Source organism: Canis aureus, chromosome 6, assembly GCF_053574225.1.
Source record: "Canis aureus isolate CA01 chromosome 6, VMU_Caureus_v.1.0, whole genome shotgun sequence".
In the NCBI taxonomy this organism is placed as follows: domain Eukaryota; kingdom Metazoa; phylum Chordata; class Mammalia; order Carnivora; family Canidae; genus Canis; species Canis aureus.
The window spans coordinates 1,304,713-1,326,076 of NC_135616.1; the positions used below are offsets into that span (position 1 = coordinate 1,304,713).

The 21,364-nt window shown below is 57.3% G+C and overlaps 1 long non-coding RNA gene across 1 annotated transcript; it reads left to right on the top strand.

Annotated features, from left to right (window-relative positions):
• The first annotated feature begins 4,879 nt into the window (after nucleotides 1–4,879).
• On the top strand, nucleotides 4,880–7,819 carry LOC144315378 (uncharacterized). The gene is made up of 2 exons (XR_013381069.1): nucleotides 4,880–5,039; nucleotides 5,936–7,819. It is a non-coding gene; the product is annotated as an uncharacterized LOC144315378 (long non-coding RNA).
• Nucleotides 7,820–21,364: the final 13,545 nt, after the last annotated feature.

Sequence of the window (21,364 nt, forward strand, 5' to 3'; positions counted from 1 at the left end):
TTAAGAACAAAAGCCTTGTAGGACAGAGCTCTTGGTTTCAGAAGCTTCAAGATCTGCTTATGAAAGGAGGGAAGAACTGAGAAAAAGTGAGGGACAGATAGCCCATCAGACTTTTTCACGTGATGATCCTTTTCTGACGGGGTTGGTGCTTAATGACTGTTGCAGGTACAGAAAACCTGCAAAAAACAACAGCAACAAAAAACCCTATTGCGGGTACAATGAATGAATGCCTGACAACAGGGCAGTTTGTTTCTCTGTGGAGCCGCAGAGGGCTCTGGGGAACCCCTTAAGGGTCATGTGCTGTCCAGAAGTGGCCTGTGGGTATTTAAATTAAACTCAGAGGCTGACTTCCTCAGGGGCACTCGCCACCTTTAGAGAGCCCAGTAGGTCCAGGGCCCAGGGGCCTGAGTGCTGACAGGTCCCTGGCCTGGATGGCTCAGGCTCACGGATGTGGGCGCCAGGGCCGGGGCCCAGTTCTCTTCCTGCCTCCTATGGAGCTTCAAGGCAGCTGGAGAGCTTGCTGGAATCAGCCTCCTGCGGTAAAACCTCCACTCCTGGCTCAGCCGAGAAGAAACCTGATGCTCTGATACATGAGTATATCCCATTAAAAGATAGAGCTATGTTCATTGCTTGCTTTTTTTTTTTTGCTTGCTTTTGAATATAAATCTTTCTTAAATCTTTTTTTTTTTTTTTTAAGATTTTATTTATTCACGAGAGACACAGAGAAAGGCGGAGACACAGGCAGAGCGAGAAGCAGATGCCCTGCAGGGAGCCCGATGCGGAACTCGATCCCAGGACCTTGGGGTCACACCCTGAGCCCAAGGCAGATGCTCAATGCCTGAGCCCCCCGGGTGCCCCTAAATCTTCCTTGAATCTATCATATAATCCTTGAAGCAGAACAGAATGCTTTCTTGGTGGCTTGTGGTCAGTCTTGCAAGTGAAGCTTGCTATTTTCTTGGGTCGTGGCCTCAGAGCACTATGAAGGTGAGCCCCTCATCCCGTTCCAAACTGACCAGACCAGTTTGGATCTTTGTACCCCTTCCTGTCTCCGTTTACTCGACCTTGGATTTGGGTGTCAGCTCATGCAGGCAGTTACAACTGTGCGTAAAGTATAAGTTTGAAGGTTTTGACTAAGGTTCGCCCACAAATTAAGAGCTTGTGTTTTGAAGCATGGGTTTTGACATCTTCTCTGGCTGCTAAGAAGTCTTTTCTGTTTCAGCCCTGCTCCTGGGGAAGTGCTTTAGAGCTTGGAGTTTTAGTTCACATGCCACCACTCATAAATACAGCTCCTGTGCTCAAAGATTAAGTTACTCCCGCTTCCGAGGCCTGCTTTAAGCTACCTGTGACTGCCTTGTGTTACACAGTGGGGACAAGACCTAGGATTGCCTTGAACATTCTACTTGTCCTTTTCTTCTTATCTTTTCTGTCCCAAATACTGGGCTTTGAGTGTTTTTATACGATGAGCCACCCGACCGTGACTTTGAGGCCACGAGGAGAGGTTTTGGGGAACAGCGGTCACTGCCAGAGGAAGGGAACAGCTCCCCCACAGGCCTGGGGTCGAGTCAGGATACTCCTATCCATCAGTTCCGAGTGTGAGTTTCGTCAAAGGCACACATTCTGGGAATCAGCCCTTTCAAGAGTATTTGCATTTTCAAATAAGACCTTGGGGAGAACAGTGTTTAACTTAATAGAGTTGCTCTCTGAGGGTGAAATGTCATGTCTGGGGAATGTATTTATAGGCGGAGTCTGTGGCCCCTTGGCAGCCCCGCTGGGCCCTGAGGAGTAGCAGCGGACAAAAGAGGGGGACCTAGCTCCCCAGGCTCAGGCTGCCCCGGGGCAGAGCCAGGCCTGGAGCCGTCTGGCCTTCTGCTTTGCTGTTTCCTAGAAGTCAAGACAGACCCTGTTACCTTACCGGACAGGCACGGAGAGAGTGGCGGAGGGGGCAGAGCACAAACTCACCCCCACAGATCCGCCCTCCAGACCTGACCCACCAGGCACTCAGTCTGAGGGCGGATCTAGCCCATGAGTAGGAAAGCAGTCATGTTTTGGGATTAGTTAGGATTTTTTCGTGCCCCAGGATGGCTGTCCATGTGTTTTGACCTGTGACCTCACAAAGAATTGGGGATTTGGGTCTCTAGGCCCCCGTGGGGCTTAGGGGTGCACTCCTGTCATCTTCCTGTTTCTGATTGCACCACCGGGCCCACTGGCCGGGGCGCAGGGGTGCAAGAGGACCTAGCTCTGGGTGCCCCAAACACATCAGGTTTGGTCCCTCTCTGAGAATCCAAAGGCAGAGGAATGAGTGGCTTAAGACAAGAAAGGAATTTATTCTAGTGACACCATCACCGGGAAGGCGGTGGGCTGGCATCGCAAAGACTCTCCCAGGTTCTGGAAGCCCCTTACCTTCTTTTCCTCTGGGCTCCTGGTAACTGCCCCCTCCCACCACTCAGTGTCAGAGTCTGCTCTTCCCAGTTTGAGGAAGTCTGTTCCATTTTGACCGGCGTGGCCCTGCGCAGTGCGGCGCTGCCTGCAGCCCAGAATGTCCTTGTCTGGAGTTCCTCGGTGGCCCCGGAGCAGAGCCCCACGGAGCAGGGGGCACCCCGGGGACCCACGAGAGCCACCCTCTGAGGGAGAACCGGACCTCCCTTCCGCGGGGGTGAGGACACGTCTAGGGAGACGCAGGCGGGAGGCTGGGGTGGGGAGGCCCGAACCCCAAACAGGACACGACCCGTGCGAGACGGTCCGCCAGCCTCGGGCTCTCACTGAAAATAAACTGGCTTCTCTGACCTCCTTTTTTCCCTTCCTTCAACCAAATACGCTCTCTTCTGTGCTCCCCTCCGCACCGGAAACTCTACTTAGGATTTTTAAATGATCCTAACTGGGGAGAGGAAGCCGAGCGGCCGCGGAGACGGTCCAACGCGGGCCGCATCCCCCTGGGCGGCGAGTCAGCAGCGGCCCTCGGGGCTCCAGGCGGCGGCAGACCGGACAAGCCACCGAGTATTTATTTTCTGTGGCTTTGCTCAGGCCTCTGCAGACAGAGTTTTTATTGAATCTGGCCCCCAAACTGCTGGGATTAGGCCTTGCTTGGCTACTCAGAGAGAAATAAGTGTTCTCCAGAAAAAAAAGAAAAAAAGTTGCCCTCTCCTGCCCTTCCCGTCTTCCCCCTTTCCCACTCTCCCCACATGCTTTCTTTGTTTAAATGTTTTCCAAAATGTGCTTGTACCGAGCAAGAGAGTCATGTTTTTCTGAGAAGCCCAGCGTGGCTCCTCTGGCTCTGCGCTTGGCATCGGTCGCTACAGCCCCTGCCTTACCCGGCCTGGATCCCGGGAGAAGGGTCCCCAGGAAGGAAGGCCCGGCCTGATGGCGCCCTGCCCAGGATGGGGGCCATGCAGGGAGGGCGGTGGGGTCATTTCCTGGCCGCCCCCTACGGCTCAGAGCTCAGGGCCAGCTGCAGGCCCCAGGGAGCCCAGGTCCCAGCAGGTGCAGCCTCCTTGAGGAGATGGCTACTGGGGCCTGCTCACGGCTCTGGCGGGTAGCAGATTTTTCCCATGGTCACAGGCCCCACGTGGCAGGCCCGACAAAGCAGGGAGAGCCGAGCTCCCCAGCCAGGGTTCTGGCAGTCCCCGTTGGACCCTGGAAAGCAGGCTACTGAACGCTTTAGGACGCTCACAAGCTGGTGCCAAAAACACACTCTGTCTGTGCTCTGAAGGCCTGGCCCACTGTCCCCAGGAGGCCCCTGGTGGCCCACGGGGTCCACTCTGGGGCTCTGTGAGCGTGGATCCTGTCCAGGAACCTCTGTTGCCCTGCTGGCGGTAGAGGATGCCAGGCCCTGAGGGAAGAACTGAGGTGCCAGGGCAGGGGGCAGCCCATCCTCTGGCTGGCTGTGCCCCCTGCCATTTGCTCTGCTTTCGTGAACTTGGCTGCGGTGTGATTGCTCTGAAGGCTCCTTCCAGCAACCAGGTAGGCTTCTTTCTGTGACTTATGCATTCATTTATTTACTCAAGGAACAACTGCAAACACATCAAATAGGTGGTGTTTGGGGACCTCGAAGGGGAGTGATCTGGCGCTTCCAGACTAGAGATAAGAGACACTGGGAGGGGAAACCTGAGCCCAGCATCCTAAGGCATGGCTCTGCCTCTGCCTGGGCTGGAACACAGCCCAGGGGGCACAGGGAGCCTCCCAGGGAGGTGGGATTGGAACTGGCAGGCTGGGGGCCCCCCGGGTGGCTCAGTGGTTGAGCGTTTGCCTTCAGCTCAGGGCGTGATCCCGGGGTCCTGGGATCGAGTCCCACATTGGACTCCCTGCATGCAGCCTGCTTCTCTCTCTGCCTGTGTCTCTGCCTCTCTCTCTCTGTGTGTGTCTCATGAATAAATAAATACAATCTTTTCTTTAAAGAAAAAAAAAAAGGAACAAGCTGGTCTAGGGTTAGCTTTGGGCGGGCAGGAAGCAGGCTCCATCCCTGGAGGGGGATCTGGGGCGGGATGAGCATGGCACCTGGAGAATGAAGACACACTCCTGACATGCTGGGGGGACCAAGAAAAGGGAGCCCTCCGGGATACAGGCTGTGGCAGGAGGCCGAGGGACTGTTTGTTATATGGACCGGGCCCAGCCACACTGGGGCTGGTCTGGCAGTTTGTTCATCTGGTTCCTTGCTCCAAACTTGAAGACTGTCTGTGTTGTGGAGGAGGCGACAGCTTATCACTGGGCTTTATTGCAGGGCTATGAATAATGAGCACACTCCCGCCTGCCCGGAATGGGGGAGATGGGCCTGCCAGCCCGGTCAGTCCCTCCCCGGAGCCCCTGCCTCCCTCCCTGCCAAATTCCTCAGAGCCCAGTTGATAAGATTAGTGGTTCCTCCTCCTTGGGGGCTGAGAGCTCAAAGGCCCCAGTAGGGCTGGGCCCGGGCATGGGTGAAGCCCCCATTCAGAAATGGCTTGATTTGGAAATCCTCGAGGTGACTTCAGAGACTTCTGGTTCTGTTCCCACTTCCAGGCCCCTACTACACCCCAGAGTCAACACCCACAGGACCATCCTATGAGAGGGTGAGTGCTGGGCGCTCAGGGAGCAGGGGCCAGGCAGCAGAAGGGGCAGGGAAGCAAGGGCTGGCCACAGCCCCAGAGGCCCTGCCTGCCCCAGGCCCCGGTTCCCGTCTTGGCTCCCTGCACCCCCCTCACAATGGCTGCCCCGGCTCAAGACTGGCCACCTCTGCGCCCTACATGCCTGTGGCTGGTACCCTTGGGAACCCCTCGGACAGCCTCAGCCACCTGGCTGCTCACCCAGACCCTACCTGCCTTTCACCAAGTCGAGTCTGAGCAGAGATGTCACTGAATTTGCAAAGGTTTCCCCCCGCCCCTCCACCCCATGCCCAGCCACCAGGGGCTCGCCGAGGGCTATACTGCAAGCACCCTGGGTACCATGGTCAGGCCTGCCTCAAGGCGTTTGGTGGGTTTTGTGTGTGGAACAGAGGTCCCTTCCACCCAGCTGCTGGCTTCCGGGCCATGCGTGCACACACCAGTCTCTCCCTCCGGGGACTTCATGGGGGTGGGGTGGGCGCAGAGCCCATGCTGGGTATTCATCTGACTGTGAAATGATTTGTGGGGTGTATTTAAAATTCCCCGCTGGCAGCTGTCAGGAGCCTGGAGCTCTGGAAGGAGCTCTGGAACGGATTCTTCTGCCTGCTGCTGTGGGATCTGGGGAAGGTCACCTAACCTCTCTGGGACGTTCCCATTTCCTACTCTGGGAGATTTGGATGACCCATCCGTGGAAACTGTGAGGAATGAGGCCAGGAAGGGGTCATGAGTCACACTGGGGTCAAGTCATTCCCAAGTTCCTGGCGGGGGGTGGGGTGGGGCCACCCTGCCTCGGGGCCAGGCCACCTCTCAGTATTGCCTGCAGTTCCCTGATTCCCAGCAGACGAGTATCTCCCCTGACCTCCTAGAAGCGCTGTGCCCAGAAGGCGGGCCACCACCTGGACCTGGACCTGGACCCACTCCTCCTTTCTCCCGAGCACCTGCCTGCCACACCTGCCTGTCCTTCACCCGGAGCAGAGCTTGACTGAACTCGGGACCCGTGTTGTGATGTAACCAGGATGGGTGGAGGGACCTTCAAGGGGTCATCTACCATCCTGATGCTGGAGGGGGTGTTCATGGTTGACTTCAGGGTTTCAAGCTCCCCGCAGGTGGGGACCTCGGCCAGCACAGGAGCCCAAACAGGCTGATTTTCTTTTTTTTCTAAAGATTCATTTATTTATTTTGAGAGAGAGAGAGAGAAAAGAGAGAGACTCTCCAGCAGACTCCCTACTGAGCACAGAGCCCAAGACAGGGCTTGATCTCATGACCTCAGATCACAACCTGAGCCAAAATCAAGAGTCGGAGCCACCCCGGCTCCCCAAAAAGGGTGGTTTTCTAGAACCTCTAGGGTTGCCTGGAGTCTTCCCCGTTGGCCAGGAGAGGAAGGGGCCTGAGTGGATTTGGGTGCCGTGGGCCTGTCAGCCTGTCCAGCACCACCCCCGCACCATGCAGACAGCAACCTCCCCGGCAGGAGGCAGTGCGGCTGGTAGCAGGTGGCAGCTGCGGGACGGGTCAGCCTGGGGCGTCCACATTTCCACTGACCAGCCTCTCTGGTCTCCAGCCACATCTTGTGGTCATGCTCTTGCCATTTCTCCCCCTCACCCCCACCGGGGAAGTCTCAGGGATGCTGACGCCACAGACCATCTCTGCTGGCTCCTGACTGGGCTTCTGGAATGCCCCCTGCACTGGTTCTCCTTCCCTTCTCGTCCGCCTTCATATCTTCCTGCACGAGGCAAGACCACTGGGAAGCTTGAAACACGGGAGTCTGGATATGCCACTTTCCTGCCCAACACCTCCCCAGGGCTCCCCACCCCTCATAGGACGAAGTCGTCTTCACGGAGCATGGCCCTTCCTCCTGTGAGCCCGGCTGCCCTCCTCTCCTCCTCTGCCCGCATTCCAGCCATTCTGCATCCTCGGAGTTCTCCCATACACCGGGGTAGACGCCCCTGAGGTAGCGCACCTGCTCTGGGAGGCCCTCTCTGGCTTCATCTGCCAAGCTCCTATTTATTCCTCAAAACCCCACTCGAGTGCCACTTCCCCTGAGAAGCCTTCCAGGACCTCAGGTCTGCACGTGGAATGACTCGGCCTGTGGTTTGCTGTTTCACAGCGTGAAGCACATCTGGCTTTCAAGGGGGCAGCTCTTTCGGTTGCCATGGCCCGAGGGGGATTTGGAGCCTGAGAGGGGACCCCGGGTGTTCAGGGGGAGAGACACCGGAACACAGCCCTGCACTAGGTGGGCGTATGGGGGGGCACTTAGCCGCCTTTGTTGGGGGCACCTGGCTGAGACTGTGGCACACGCCTTGTCCACACACCTCAGGTGACGATCTCAGAAGGAGCCTTCTCAAGTCGGAAGTGGAGACCCACCGCAAGGGAGCTTTTGGGGGTGAAGCCCGTGGGCTGTGTCTTGCTGGGATTTGGCTTCTACGGGCTGTAGTCATTTGTCCAAACCCAGCAAATATACACCTAAGATTTCTGCGTTTTTTGTTTTTTTTTAAAGAAATTATTATTTTTAAAAGATTTTATTTTATTTATTTATGAGAGAGAGAGAGAGAGAGGCAGAGACACAGGCAGAGGGAGAAGAAGGCTCCATGCCCGACGTGGGACTTGATCTGGGGACTCCAGGATCACGCCCTGGGCTGAAGGCAGGCGCTAAACCGCTGGGCCACCTGGGCTTCCCGATTTCTGCATTTCATTATATATGTAGTTTACATCAAAAGAAAATACACCTTAAATAAATCTTGCATCCTGGGGAATGGCACGCATGCCAGGCTATGTCGGGGGAGGTGGACCGAGGTCTGCAATTTATTTTGAAATGTGTCCTGCAAGTGTGTGGGACGGAGAGAGAGAGAGAAGGAGTGAGAGAGAGAGAGAGAGAGAGAGAGGGGTTGATAGAGTCAGCTCAGTCGTTCCTTCACAGTAGGAGTCGAGGCGGTGGCTACACACGTATCCCCGTCAAGGTCGTCCAACTTTGTGGTATGTATGAAATTCTAGAACAAGGGGCACCTGGTGGCTCAGTGGTCCTCTACGCTGCCCCTGTGCACGGACTCCCAGGGCAGGGGCCGCAGCTGGCTTTTCCTCGCACCCGGGGTGCTGGGCCGGGTGCCTGGCATGTGGGGGGGGGGCAGGGGGCCTCAGGACACTTTGCCGGGTGAGGGGCTGCTCTGGGCGGTTTTGCCCCGTTGGTGGCCTGGGAAGCCCCGCAGTGCCTGCAGTCGAAGGGGAGTCTGGCCAGTAGAGACGCCCTCACGTCGCACCCTGAGTGGGCGAGCGGGGTGGAGGGAGCTCGGAGCCCCTCTGTCCTGTGTCGGGAGGGACCATTCCAGCGCTTTCCCGCTGCCGATCGTGCCCCCCACGGCCCAGCTCCAGCCTCGCCGCCTGCCGCTCTGGCACGTGCAGCCTCTGCACCTTTGCCCACCCCGCGTCCCCTTCCCGGAAGGCCTCTCCAGCTCCCCGGCCTCACCCAAAGTCCGCCGGCCTCCGCTGCCCTCTGCCTCCCTGGCCGCGGCCCTGGCCCCTGGCCTGTGCGGTGCTCAGCGGCCGTCGGCCTGTCCGTCTGTCTAGCCTGGGCCGTGTGAATCCGGCGCCAGGCACTCCCAGCCCGGGTCTCCTCTGGCCCAGCTCCCCGCGCCCCCAGCTCGCCACACCCTGCCCCTCCCCAGGGCAAGGCACGGGGACTGGGCAGAGCGGGACGGGCACCCCGGCGGCCAGGCTGACGGGCAGAGCTGGCCCTCGGAGCCAAGGTTTCGGTCCCAGGCCCAGAACAGGAGCCATTTTATGAATGAAGCGTCTGAAATCGGAACTTGCCCACGCGGGGACGGAGGCAAGGCCGTGGGCCTCGGCTAGAGGAGTGGGCACCTGGCCTCCTGGTCCCCTCCAGGTCGCCGCCTGCCCGGGAGCCTCCTCTCCAGCTCCCCCAACCCGACCCCCAGGGTCTCACGCTGGTGGCTCCCCGTCTCTTCCCGAGCTGCCTCCTGTAAAGTGATCTTTCTACATTGACTTAAACTTCTATTTAAAGAGGAATTCCTCATAATTACTCAGCCGCGGAGCTGACATTGTTTGGCTCTGTTTATTTAGTTTCTCCTAGCGATTGGCAAAATGTCCTCGGTGGCTTTCGAGAGCAGATATAGACGAATGACCTGTTGGTCATAAAATAAAGTATGATGTCCTTTTCTGTCCTCGGGGAGATGGCACACGGAGGGGACATGCCTCCCCATCCCGTCCTATAAAGATGCCAAATCTGGTCATTTCAGAGGTTGGATTAGTAGAGCGGTTATACTTTCTGAGAGGCGCCCATACTATCCGGATGGGAGTAGGAGTCGCGTGTTGTGTGTGTGGACCACAGGCACCCACGCCCGCGCACAGCCTCACAGATGGCGAAGGGCACATGCGCCACTGGGGGTGAGGTGGGGATTAATACTTCTATTTTTTTCCCTCAAAAAATTTTAATTGATATTTGGCTTTTTGTCTAGCAGGGAAACTAAAATAGTCGGTTATTTATATAGACGTGTTCCCAAGATGCTTCCCTGCCCTCTCCCGCCCGCCGCCCACCTGTGGCCCCTTCAGCCCCAGCCCCACAGTGATCTTACAGAACTTTCGGGGAGAATCCTGCGGACAAACCTGCCAAGATGTGCCGGGCTCAGAGGCAGCGGCGACTGGGGGGCCCGGGGGCAGCTATTGCGCCGCGTGCTCCCCAGTGATTCCCAGCGAGTCTGGGAGCTCGCGGGCGCCGGGGACATGGTCGCGCCTGTCCTCACGCCCCGCAGCACCCCCAGCCCCACCTGCCTGTTTCCCACGAGCCCCCGCTGGGCACCAGCACACCGCAAACCCTGCAGGAGCTGCTGGGGGGCGGCTTCCCGTCAGCACGCCCCGTTCCCCATCCCTTCTTGATGTTTCCTGCCAGCCAGTCCTTGAGGGGACCCTGTGTCCCAGGGCAGCCCTCGGGGACCATGGCTTTGTGCACCGCAGTCGCCGTCTGAGTGGGACGGCCTGCGCCTTGAGCCCTTGTGGGGTCCCCATGTCACCCAGTCACTCAGGGTGGGAACCTGTGTGGAATCGACGGGACAGCACATGCTTGTGGCCTTAAGGCAGCGGCGCTGGAGCCAAAGGACGCGTGCAGCTGATCAAGGGCCCCTTCTGGAAACGTCCTTTCTGTGGGTGCACGCGTGGGTGAGTCACACCAGCTTCTGCTCTGCTCTGAGAGCCCTGCCCGGATGGCTGGACATGAAGCTGGGGCGGGGGCGGCTCCTGCGGGTTCACAGTCCAACCAATTCAGGACACCTCTGAGTCACCTGGGAGGCTGCTGGTCCCTCCCAGTGCTTCAGATTTAGTAGGTGTCTGGGGTGGGACCTGGGAATTTGCTCGTCTAGAAGGTTCACAGGTGATGCTGATGCCGCCGTAGGTCTAGGGACCGCACTCTGAAAGCCACTGGTCTAGCAAATCCCCCGAGGAACAGAGCCCAGGGCAGTGGTTTCCACATCGAAAAATCTGGTGATCTCAAAAAAACCAAAAGGCTGTCTGAGAAGCCGGCAGCACGTGGCCCGCGGGCTCTCAGCAAGTCCGAGCCTTGAGATTTCATCAGAGGCCACCGGAGTCACCAACTGGGGGCGCGGGGGCGGGGGGAACAGGAGCATCGGCCTAGGGGAGGACGGTGGGCGTCTCAGGACGTGGGCTGTGAGCGAGGGTGGGCAGGCCGGGGCCCAAGGTTCTGCAAACCCCTGAGGTTGGGCACGGAGGAAGAGGAGGCCCCTAGCGTCCCTCGGCCTCCCCAGCTCCGCTGGGCTGCAGCTTCCCTTGCGGGCGCCAGCCTGCTCCCCCCGGGCCCCCAGACACTGCCGTGGCGTGGCCCGGGCCAGAGAGACCTGGGAGCCCTCGCTGCCCACGACACCTACGGTTTTAGAATCTGGAGAGCAGATGGCTTTCCTCGCTAAGCAACTTGTGAAACAAACAGTTTGCTTCAGGGCTTTCTTTTTTGAAGCTGACTTTGTTGTTGGGGTGGGGAGATGTGTGTACAGATAAGCTTCTCAATGTGATGACATCACAAGGATAATAAAATTGCCACTTTGCACGCTGTGTCTTTCACCTCTGAGGCATGTTCTTCAAATAATCACAGGTCCATTCCCTTGGTGACCAGTCCCTAGGCCTGGGCTGGACGCGGGGAGTGGGTGCCTCTGACAGGCAGGAGGCTTGGTAGCAGCCCTCCAGAGGTCTTGGAGGGAGCTGCCTTCCCTGCAGGGCCTCAGTTTTCCTCTCGTAAAAGTGGGCTGAGCTGCGTGGTTTTTAAGGTCTTGGCCTGTTCCCATCACACACACAGAACTGATTTCCACGGGGAAGAATTTTTCCAGTGGGATCTGTACTGCCTGGTGTCTACTGTAGGTGAATTTGACCCAGAGACACAGAAGTTGATTTTTTCCTTTTGTTTGGGCGTGGTCAGAGGCTGTCCATGTCCTGGGGGGCCCTGAACTTAAACGGTTTGTAACGGGGTCTCTCTAAGAAAAGCAATACAGGATCACTATTCAAGGGGCACCCGGGAGCTCCATCCGTGAAGCATCTGCCTGCAGCTTAGGTCTTGATCCCGAGGTCCTGGGATTGAGTCCCGCATTGGGCTCCCTGCTCAGTGGGGAGCCTGCCTCTCCCTCTCCCTCTGCCCCTTCTCCCTGCCCATGTGTGCTCTCTCTCTCTCTCTCAAATAAATTAATAAAATCTTAAAAAAAAAAAAAAAAGAATTACTACTCAAAACTCAGTGCAGGGCCCTGGCAGGGGCCCAGGCCAGGAGGTGCCCCGAAGCCCACACTTCTTAGCTCCACGGAATACCTTCCACGGGGGCGCTGAAAGGCCTGCCATCGTCCCAGCCGAGTGTCAGGGTCCAGCGTCTTGGAGACCCTTGAGAATGTCACGGGCTCGAGTTGGCGCTTTGCAAACCTGAGTGTCTCTGCTCCTGTCCTGGCCCGTGTTTTGGCTTTGACATTGCGGTTGCCGGGCAACCGTCTATCCTATAGGAATTCACACTCGTTCTTCCAGGCAGACGCACATTTAATTCCAGACCCTGAGTGCTCCGTGACACGGGGTGTCACCAGCCTGCACCCTCACAGAAATAACCTGAAGCACTGAGTCAAAAGTAGCTGGGGGAACTGATACCCACATTTGATCTTATTCCCCTAAAATAGCCTGGTCCTGTTTATGGGGCCTCTGTTGTGAGAGGGGACGCGGGAGCCGGGCTATGCTGGCGGCTGCCTCTCTCCCCCTGGCCGCCCGCCTCCCCGCGCCCATCGCCAGGACCACTCGCGGTGACTCAGGGCCCTGAACGTGACGCAACACCCTTGGCTCCCGGGCGGGCTGACAGGGAACGTGTGACGGCCTTGGAACCCCTTGGGGCCGCCGGCCGGTTCTGGACCAGGGTCAGGTGCAGCGAGGAGCTGGACTCTTGAGCCCCAGGGGGTGGGGAGGGGCCCGGACCTGGGACTGGCCGCCGAGGCTGGGCCGGAGCGCATGTCTGCGCCCCCTCCAGGGCAGCGGGGGTCACCAAGCTCCCACGCGGCCCACCGTCCCCTAGGGAGCTTGAAGTGTCACGGTGAGCTCCCCGTGCACAGCCGGCCGTGTCACCTCCCTGAGCAGCGTGTGGGTGCCTGGGCACCCCTGGGTTCTGACGGCCCGCGGCCCTCGCCCCACGTGGGTGCACCTGGCCCCCTAGGGTGCCGGGCCGGGAGCGGGAGGTGGGCCTTCCCAGGGTGGGGAGTGACGAGCGGAGGGCGGCGCCAGCTGCTGGCTTGGAAGACAGTCACGGCGGTGCGAGTCTGGGCAACACCGGAGCGTCCACTCCATGAGGCTGCAGAGTTTGTTCATTGGTCGGTTTAGTTTTTATTTTTTTATGTGGTCAAAACACATAGACCTTGCCCTCTTAGCCGCCTGTGAGCGTACAGGGCAACCGTGCTACGTACGCTCGCTTTCTTACATCTCAGATCCGAGGAGCACTTTCCCCCTTTTTTTTTTTTTTTTTAAGATTGTTATTTATTTATTGAGAGAGACAGAGAGTGAGTGAGAGAGAGAGACAGAGAGAGAGAGAGAGAGCATGAACAGGGGAGCGAGGCAGAGGGAGAAGCAGACCATCCCAGGAGCAGGGAGCCTGATGCCGGGATCAACCCCATAATCCTGAGATCATGACCTGGATCTTGAAACCAAGGGTCAGTTGCTCAACTGCCTGAGCCACCCAGGTGGCTCCTTTCCTCATGTTTATGATCGAGTCCTTGGTGTTTTGTTGTTGAGTTGTAGGAGTTCTTTATATATTCAGGTTATTAACCATTTTGCTGATATGTGATTTGCAGTTACTTTCTCCCATTTTCTGGTTGCCTTCTCAATCTGTGGATTATTTCCTTTAACGTGCAAACTATCGGTCAGTGTTGTTTTTTAAGTAAGTTCCACACCCAGCGTGGGGCTTGAGCTCACAACCCCGAGATCAAGAGTCTCATGCCCTACTGACTGAGCCAGTCAGGGACGCCTGTGGTAAGTCTTGAAGTATAATATAGAGCAGGCCAAATGATTAAAGAGCATTAAAGAATACATTGATTGTACTTTCTGTCACAAAATTCAGACCTCAAAACTGAGGTAAAAATCAAATCAACAGGGCAGCCCTGGTGGCTCAGCCGTTTAGCGCGGCCTACAGCCCAGGGCCTGATCCTGGAGACCTGGGATCGAGTCCCACGTCAGGGTCCCTGCATGGAGCCTGCTTCTCCCTCTGCCTGTGTCTCTGCCTCTCTCTCTCTCCTCTCTGTGTATTCTCATGAATAAATAAATAAAATCTTACAAAAAAATCAAATCAACATTATACCTATTAATTCTAGTGACAAGTCGACAGTAATAAGTTTGTAGTAAATTTTTTAGAAAAGGACTTAGATGTCGGGGGAGCTACTCCAAGATTGTCCCCCTAGGCCTCACCTGGAGTCACATGCACTCCCTGCCATCAAGAGAAGCAAGCCCCTGGCTGCGGGTCCATCTTCCAGGGAAGAAGGCTCTAGATCTTGGGTCCTGGGAGGAGGAAAGTACAAGGACTTCTTGGTTACATCTAGCCATCCTGGTACCTACAACCCCATTAGTAGCAACAGGGGGCCCAGGGTTCTGGGAGAGCCTGGCCCACCCCTCAAAGTTGAAGTGGAGTGACTTGGCTAAGGGATGCCCAGATAAAATGTTAATCTGAGTATAATATTATGGTAAAATATTATGTCTGGGTATATCTGTGAGGATGTTTCTGGAAGAGACCAGATTTGAATCTGGAGACTGGAAGAGAAGATGCCTTCCCCAGTGTGAGTGGGGTCATTATCCAATCCACCGAGGGCCTGACTAGAACAAAAGGATGGAGGAAGGGTGAATTTACTCTCTTTGCTGGCTGAGACCTCTACCTCCGGCCTTGGATACATGCTCCTGGTTCTACGGCCTTCAGATTCACAACCCTGATTCTTGGCCTTCTGGACGTACACGATCAGCCCTGTTTCTCTAGAGAATGCTGGTGAACACTGGTGGGTGGGGGAAGCTGTTCAGGGCAGCCCCTCTGCCCTTAGAGCACACAGGGCTCCACGGCCAGCGTGGGGCTAACATAGCGACCTGGGCTCTCTCAGCCCTTCCACAGGGCTCTACCCAGGGGGACCTTCTTTTCCCCATCTGTGCCCAGCCCCTAAGTCCTCAGCCTGCCTGAAATCACACTGGCAGCCATGCACCTGCCTTAGGTCCTCCCCAGCTCTCCTGGACTCCTCACAGCCTCACATTGTCCTGAGGCCATCGATCATAGTGATCGTCAGGGTCACCTGTCTCTCCTGAGTGGAAATGTGAGGGTAGGAGCACCGGACAGAGTCTGAGATCCTGGCAAGTCGCGTAAACTCTCTGGGCCTGTTCCCACCTCCATAGAGTGGGAGTGATCTCTCTGCCCTGCCAGGTGCCACAGGCAGATGTGCACCGGAGTCATGAGATCCAGCCCGTGCCTGGAGCTGCAGGTGACAAAGGGCCTGAGCCCTGGGCCAGCACTTGGTCAGCACTCAGCTCACATCTGCTCCTGTAGTTGTTAAATTTAAGGCTCAGATGAGCCAAACTCCAGGCATGTCCCTCAGATGCCTCTCCGAGCCACGTCCTGGACAGGCACTGTGGGAAGGGGCACAGATTCCTAGGCCCAGGGCCTTCTTGATCACTCAGTTGCCTTTGGGTCCTGGTCAGTCACTTGGCTGGCTCCCCGGAGTCTGTTTTCCTCATCTGTAAAGTGGGAGTGATGACACACCTTTCATCTCACCGCTTAAATACAAACATTTCTTTGGTCTCTTTAAAAATGACTCACATATGATATGATCAATGTTGGCTATCAAGGGCTCTACCACAGTGAGCCCTCTTCTCCCCTGTCCCGGGCTGGCAGTGGCGGCAAGCACCCCTTCCCTGCATTTGCCGGCATCATTGTACCCACATCCTGTTCATGTGTATCTGTTTTATTGGTTTTTTTTTTTTTTTTTTTTTTAGTCTGTTCTGTGACTTTCCTAGCTTTTGTTTTTTTTGAAAGAGAGAGAGTAAGAGAGGGAGAGAGAGCGAGCAAGTGGGTGGTGGGGGAGGGGGAGAAAGAATTATTTTTTTAAGATTTATTTGTTTTAGAGTGTGTGTGAGCAGGGGGAGGAGCAGAGGGAGAGGGGGAGGGAGAGAGTATCTGAAACAGACTCTGCACTTGGTGTGGAGCCCATTGTGAAGCCCAGTGTGGGGCTCGATCCCACAATGCTGACGTCAGGACCCGAGCTGAAATTAAGAGTTGGATGCCCAGCTGACTGAGCCTCCCTGGCCTCCCTCTTTCTTAACTTAATAGGCTATCCTGGAGGGCTTTCCGTGGGAATTCACAGTGGTCTCCTGTGCTTTTCAGTGGTGAAGTGTTATTCCGGAGCTTGAGAGGACAACATCTTATTCCACCAGTCATTGTTTGATGGAAAAGTACCTTCCTCCCAAAGCTCAGGAGACATAAGGGATCCTGGGCGCAAGGGAAGGGAACGTGGATGTGTGGGTCAGGAGGGCTGTTGTCACAAATAATTAGATCTCCATGTCCTGAGTAGGCCCAGTGACCTGGGCTGGTGGGTGGGAAAGGGGCTGCCTTGTGGCCGAGGCCCTCCTTAGCCTTCAGGGCCTCCAGATCCAGGGTCCAGCCTGGAGGCCTTCTCCCTTGAGCCACAGGTTTTGACTCCTGTAACAAGCCCAGTGGGGTCATGCCCTTTGGCACGACCTGAGGCTTTGGCCAGACCTGAACACTACACCCTTCGTAGGCAGAGCATGGGCCTTCTGGGGGAGCATGAAAGAATGGGCTCAGGGAGGAGCTTTCTTGAGACTTAAGCCCCAGGTTGGAGATGAACTTGGCTGTTTTTCCTTAAGGGCCTGAAATGTGCATGTTTTTCTTGAACCTGAGCCTGCCCCAACTGGAACCTGAATCCCGTCCCCCAACCCTGGCTTCTGGAGCAGCTGCTCCCTGGCTGGTGGGGGGCATGGAGGGTGAGAGGGAGGTGGGGGGCGGGTGGAGGCAGGCCTGAGAAACAGGCAGGAAAGGAGAAGGAAGGGGGGGGTCATCAGGCAGTGTGTGTGGGGAAGTTAGGGGAAGAGCCCGCGTCCCCTACCCAGTGCAGTCCTGGGTTCATACCCCCAGAGTTAGTGTCTATGAAGCGGGGGAAACAATTTTATCATAGGTTGTTAGTCATTAAGTTACATGAGAAACATGGGAGTGACTGGGCTCTGGGCTGTAGGATGAGGCTAACAAGTTTCCTCTTCCTCCAACGTGCATTTGTGAAGAATGAGGACGAAGAATTTCTGCAGAAATACCTTGCAGGGGCCAAAGAGCTTTCTATGAGGTAGGGTGCCCTGAACCTGCCTCCAGGGAGGAAGAGGGCTGCCTTTCTCCATGGCCCTGCCCGGTGCCAGGTGCGTGGCCTAGCCCAGAGCCTGCACTCAACACTGGAACCTGAAGGAGGGTATCAGCCAAGGTGACCTCCATGCTCCAGACCCCCAGGCCCTGCCCTCACCCCTCACACCCCCACCCACCATGTTTGCTCTATTAGCAGCTGCCAGGATGGTCAGCCGGACACAGCAACCTGACTCTCTGCTCCCACTGCCTCCCCTCCCTCCTCTCCCTCCTCCCCCTCCTCCCCCTTCCCCCAGCTCCATCTATTTCTCTGCCCCTGTGCCCAGATGTCTAGGGCGCTTCCCACCCCCACCCCCAGCCCCCACAGGAAGGTGCTTGCGGCGGCCTGAGCAGTCTTGGCTGTCCCCAAGGACCCCACGAACATCCTCCTGTCCCACCTTCTCCCCTGAAGTCCAGGCTCATACCTCCACTAGCTTCTGGGACTCTCCACCCACGTCCAACGACCTTCCCGAATCAGCAGGACATATCTCAACTCCTGAGCTCCCCCTGGCCCCTCCAGGTGAGGGCTCCTCAGCCTGGGCAGTGGCCACTCGGTCCTCCCGGGACTCAGGCTGGAAGCCTTGCTGCCATCCTTGACCTCATCTCTCTCTCTTACGTCACGTGTGACTGGCCAGGAAATCCCACTGCCTCTGCCGTCGAAGTACAGCCAGAGTCCAAGCACGTCTCACCACCTCCACGACCGGGGTCATCACATCTGAGAGTTTCCATTACTCACTGAGGTCCCCGTGCCTGCCCACGTCCCTCTGCATCTGAGCTCAACAGGGCAGCCAGAGGATCCTTTTAAAATGCAAAGGCCATATCACACCTCTGACCCAAACCTGAGACCCTCTCAGCCCCTCCTCGTCCACGGGACCAAATCTGAAGACATGACCAGCGTCTGTCTGTTGCACTGATTCTCAAGCAGGATCCTCAGACCGGCTGTACCCACACCTGGGAATCTGCTAGAAAAGCACGTCCTCGGTTCCTGCTGCAGACCCACTGAGTCCCAGACTCTGGGGTGGGGGAGCAGCATTTGTTGATGAAGCGCTCCAGGTGCTTTGGATGCACACGTGAGTTTGCGGCCTACTGGTCTACGAGTGACCTACCCCGTCTGGTCCCACTGCCTCCCTGACCTCATCAAGGACTCCGCTCTGGTGCAAAGGGCTCCTCGTTGCCCCCACAGCCCTGACCTAGGGCCGGCATCCCCGCTGCCCCTCTGCTCGCTCTCCCACTCCGCCCCAAGCCTTGGCTCTGTGCCGTGTCTCAGCTGGGTCTCCCCTTCCCACCCTATTTCAAACCTCCACTCAGTTCTCTGTGGTAGCCCGGTTACCTCCTCGGGCTCTGTGCAGCTCACTTCCTCCTGGGGCTGCAGGCTGTTGGCTGACTCCTCCCACGGATCGGGAGCTCCTGTGGTGGGGAGAGCCTTGCCTCTTGTGTTCACCCACCATCCTGAGCTCCAGCCAAAGTGCTGGGCCCAGCTCATGTTTGTGGGATGAATGTGCGAGTGCATGAATGAGTGTATGAAAAGCCACACAATCCCAAAGAGCAAACACTGTCATTGATTGAGGCTGTACCTTGTGCTGACCTTTTTTCCAATGTTAGCTCAGTGTCACAGCCCCTCTCTTTTATGAACCGCACTACTTAGCTGTCACAGGGCTCAGAGGACGGGCACCGTGTCTCCAGAAGGCTGGAAATCAGGGCTGCCCTTGGGAACCCAGGACACTTGTGGCTGCAGGACCCAACATGCCATCCCTGTGGCGGGGTCAGTTCTCTCAAACATGCCACAGGCCGCCTATGTCCCTGATGCCCACATCAGAGAGGTGGAGGGTTTTGTAAATCGTGGCCCAGCTAGAGGGGTTGGTGCCTAAGGTCTTTCCTTTCCGATTATGAAGCCTCTGCTCCTTCCCCAATGCCAGGCATCTACTCCCCAGTGCTTTCCACCCATCCCCCCCAATGTCACAGTGGCCACCAGCCTCATGATGCTGCGGCATGCAGATGGGGAAGGTGACACAGGCCCCCACCCAGGGCGTCTGCGCAAGAGAGGGAAGCCGGGAGCGCCTGGGCCCTCTGGGTCTGCCACGTGAGGAGCCAGCTGGGCTGTGGCGGCTGGGGGTCCTCCCAGCCCCCCAGATCCCCCTGCAGCCCTGCCAAAGATGTGCCCCTTCACCCAGTCTCTAAGCAACCGTCTGATGCAGCAGGCGAGAAACGATGCATTAATGATACGCTAGGAAACCCTTACTGAAAATAATTACACCCTCCTCTGAGCGCAACGTGTCAAAACACGCTTGGAGGATCCTCGGTTGAGGCAGAGCCCAAAGGCCAGCGCGGCCCCGGCCCCCTCCTCTCTCCTCAGCCTGGCACTTCTGCGCACAGACCTCTCCTCTCCTCTCAGAGACATGGGCAGGGGGGGCATCAACATAATCCACATCCCAGCTCTCTTTTTTGCAAGTTGATGTGTATGTTTATTTCAGTCATCTCTACACCCAACGTGGGGCTCAGACTCACGACCTCAAAATCAAGAGCCTCATGCTCTATCAACCGTGCCAGCCGGGCGCCCCGGGCAGTATCACAGCCCCTCTCTTTTATGAACCGCACTACTTAGCTGTCACAGGGCTCAGAGGACGGGCACCGTGTCTCCAGAAGGCTGGAAATCAGGGCTGCCCTTGGGAACCCAGGACACATGCGGTTGCGGGACACAACACGCCATCCCTGTGGCAGGATCAGGCAGGCCTGGGCCCCATGTCCCTGTGGCTTTGAGCCAGTCATTTGACCTCTGTGTGCCTCAGTTTCCTCCTGTGTCGCGTGGCCATTGCAACTTTCCAGGGTTTCCATCATTATCTGCCATTTGGGTCTTATTCTGGAGGATGGAGCCAGGTGGGTCGCGGGCCTCATGTAGGTGCCTGAGTCTAGGCACCTCATAGGCGCCATAGGGTGACTGTGGCTTCCTGGCAGACAATAACACGCAGAGCACAGTGTGGTCGCCAACAAATTAGAAGAGGAGACCCATCCAGATGGGCCGGCATACGCAGGGAGGGCGGGCGCCCGGGTGGGGGTATTGTGGGGTTGGAGGGCACGGGGCTGGAGGCGGAGGGACACGCTGAGCCATGGCCAGCTGCCTCTCCTTGGCCTACTCGGCATCTCCCGCGTCAGACCTCAGGCTCCCTGGGGCTGCTGCCTGTCTGTCCGGTGGTCTGTCCTCGTGCAGCCTGCCTGCATCAGATGCTCCGGAGGTGGTTGTTGAACAAAGAAAGAAAACAGAGGAGCGATGCCCGGCAAGACCCACCCGGCAGAAGCACAGCCCGGGGGGTGGGAGTGCTGGCTCGGGGGGCTGACGAAACGGGGAGCATATTAGTCACCATGGGCGTGCAGAAGTGGGAGGAAGAGTGAGGGTTTCAGCTTTTACTTTATATATTTCCCATCGTTTGAATTTATTTTATTTTATTTTATTTATTTATCCATAAGACACAGAGAGAGGCAGAGACACAGGCAGAAGGAGAAGCAGGCTCCCTGCGGGGGCCCCGAAGTGGAACTCGATCCCAGGACCCCGGGGTTACAACCTGAGCTGAAGGCAGACGCTCAACTGCTGAGCGACCCAGGTGCTCCCCATTGTTTGAATCTTAAAATAACGAGTGTATTTGTAGTTATTTTTTAAGTCAACACATTGTGAGAAAATTGGGACCTGCCAGAGCAGGAGAGCAAGGAGGAGAGGTCAGTGAGGTTGTTGCGGAGGAAGAGGAGGGTGCCCTCCGCACTCCCGCAGGGGGCTGGCGGCCGGGCAGGGGCTGGTGAGCAGCTGCTGGCTTTTCCGCGGGCTGGGGTGTTCGACAGCGGCTCCTGAGGGGGCCCACCACCCAGGACAAGGGCCCTTCCTGTCCCTGCCATCGCTGCCCCCCCTCCCCGGGTCACTCACAGCCGAGCTCTCCGCCCCGTGGAGGGAGAACCCCCCACATCACCAACTGTAGACGCCAGGGCCCCGCTGGAGACGCAGAGGGACCTGCCATCGCCAAGACACAGACGGCCACCCCTCACGCCTGCGGGCCCCTCCTTCCCTTGTACAGGAGGCCTGCTTCCAGCCTTCCAAGGCCACGACCAAGTGGCACGCAGGGGGCATGCACAGAGCTACAGGGCCAGGGTGAGTGGGGTTCGCCCAGCAGAGAGGGTGGACTGGCCACCCTTCTGGGCCTGGGGACCTGGAGGGTGAGGCCTGGGGGAGGGTGGGGTGCAGGGAGTTGGGGCTGGAGAGCTCAGGGGCTTTATCCTGCAACTCTGGGAGAGGGCCTGGGGACTCTGCACCCCAGAAAGACACGAGGCAGCAGGGGGCTGCTCCCCACCAGGACCACAGCCCGGGGGCACGTGTCCCGTCCTGCACAGGAGGCCATGAATGGCTCATGGCTCAGGGGGA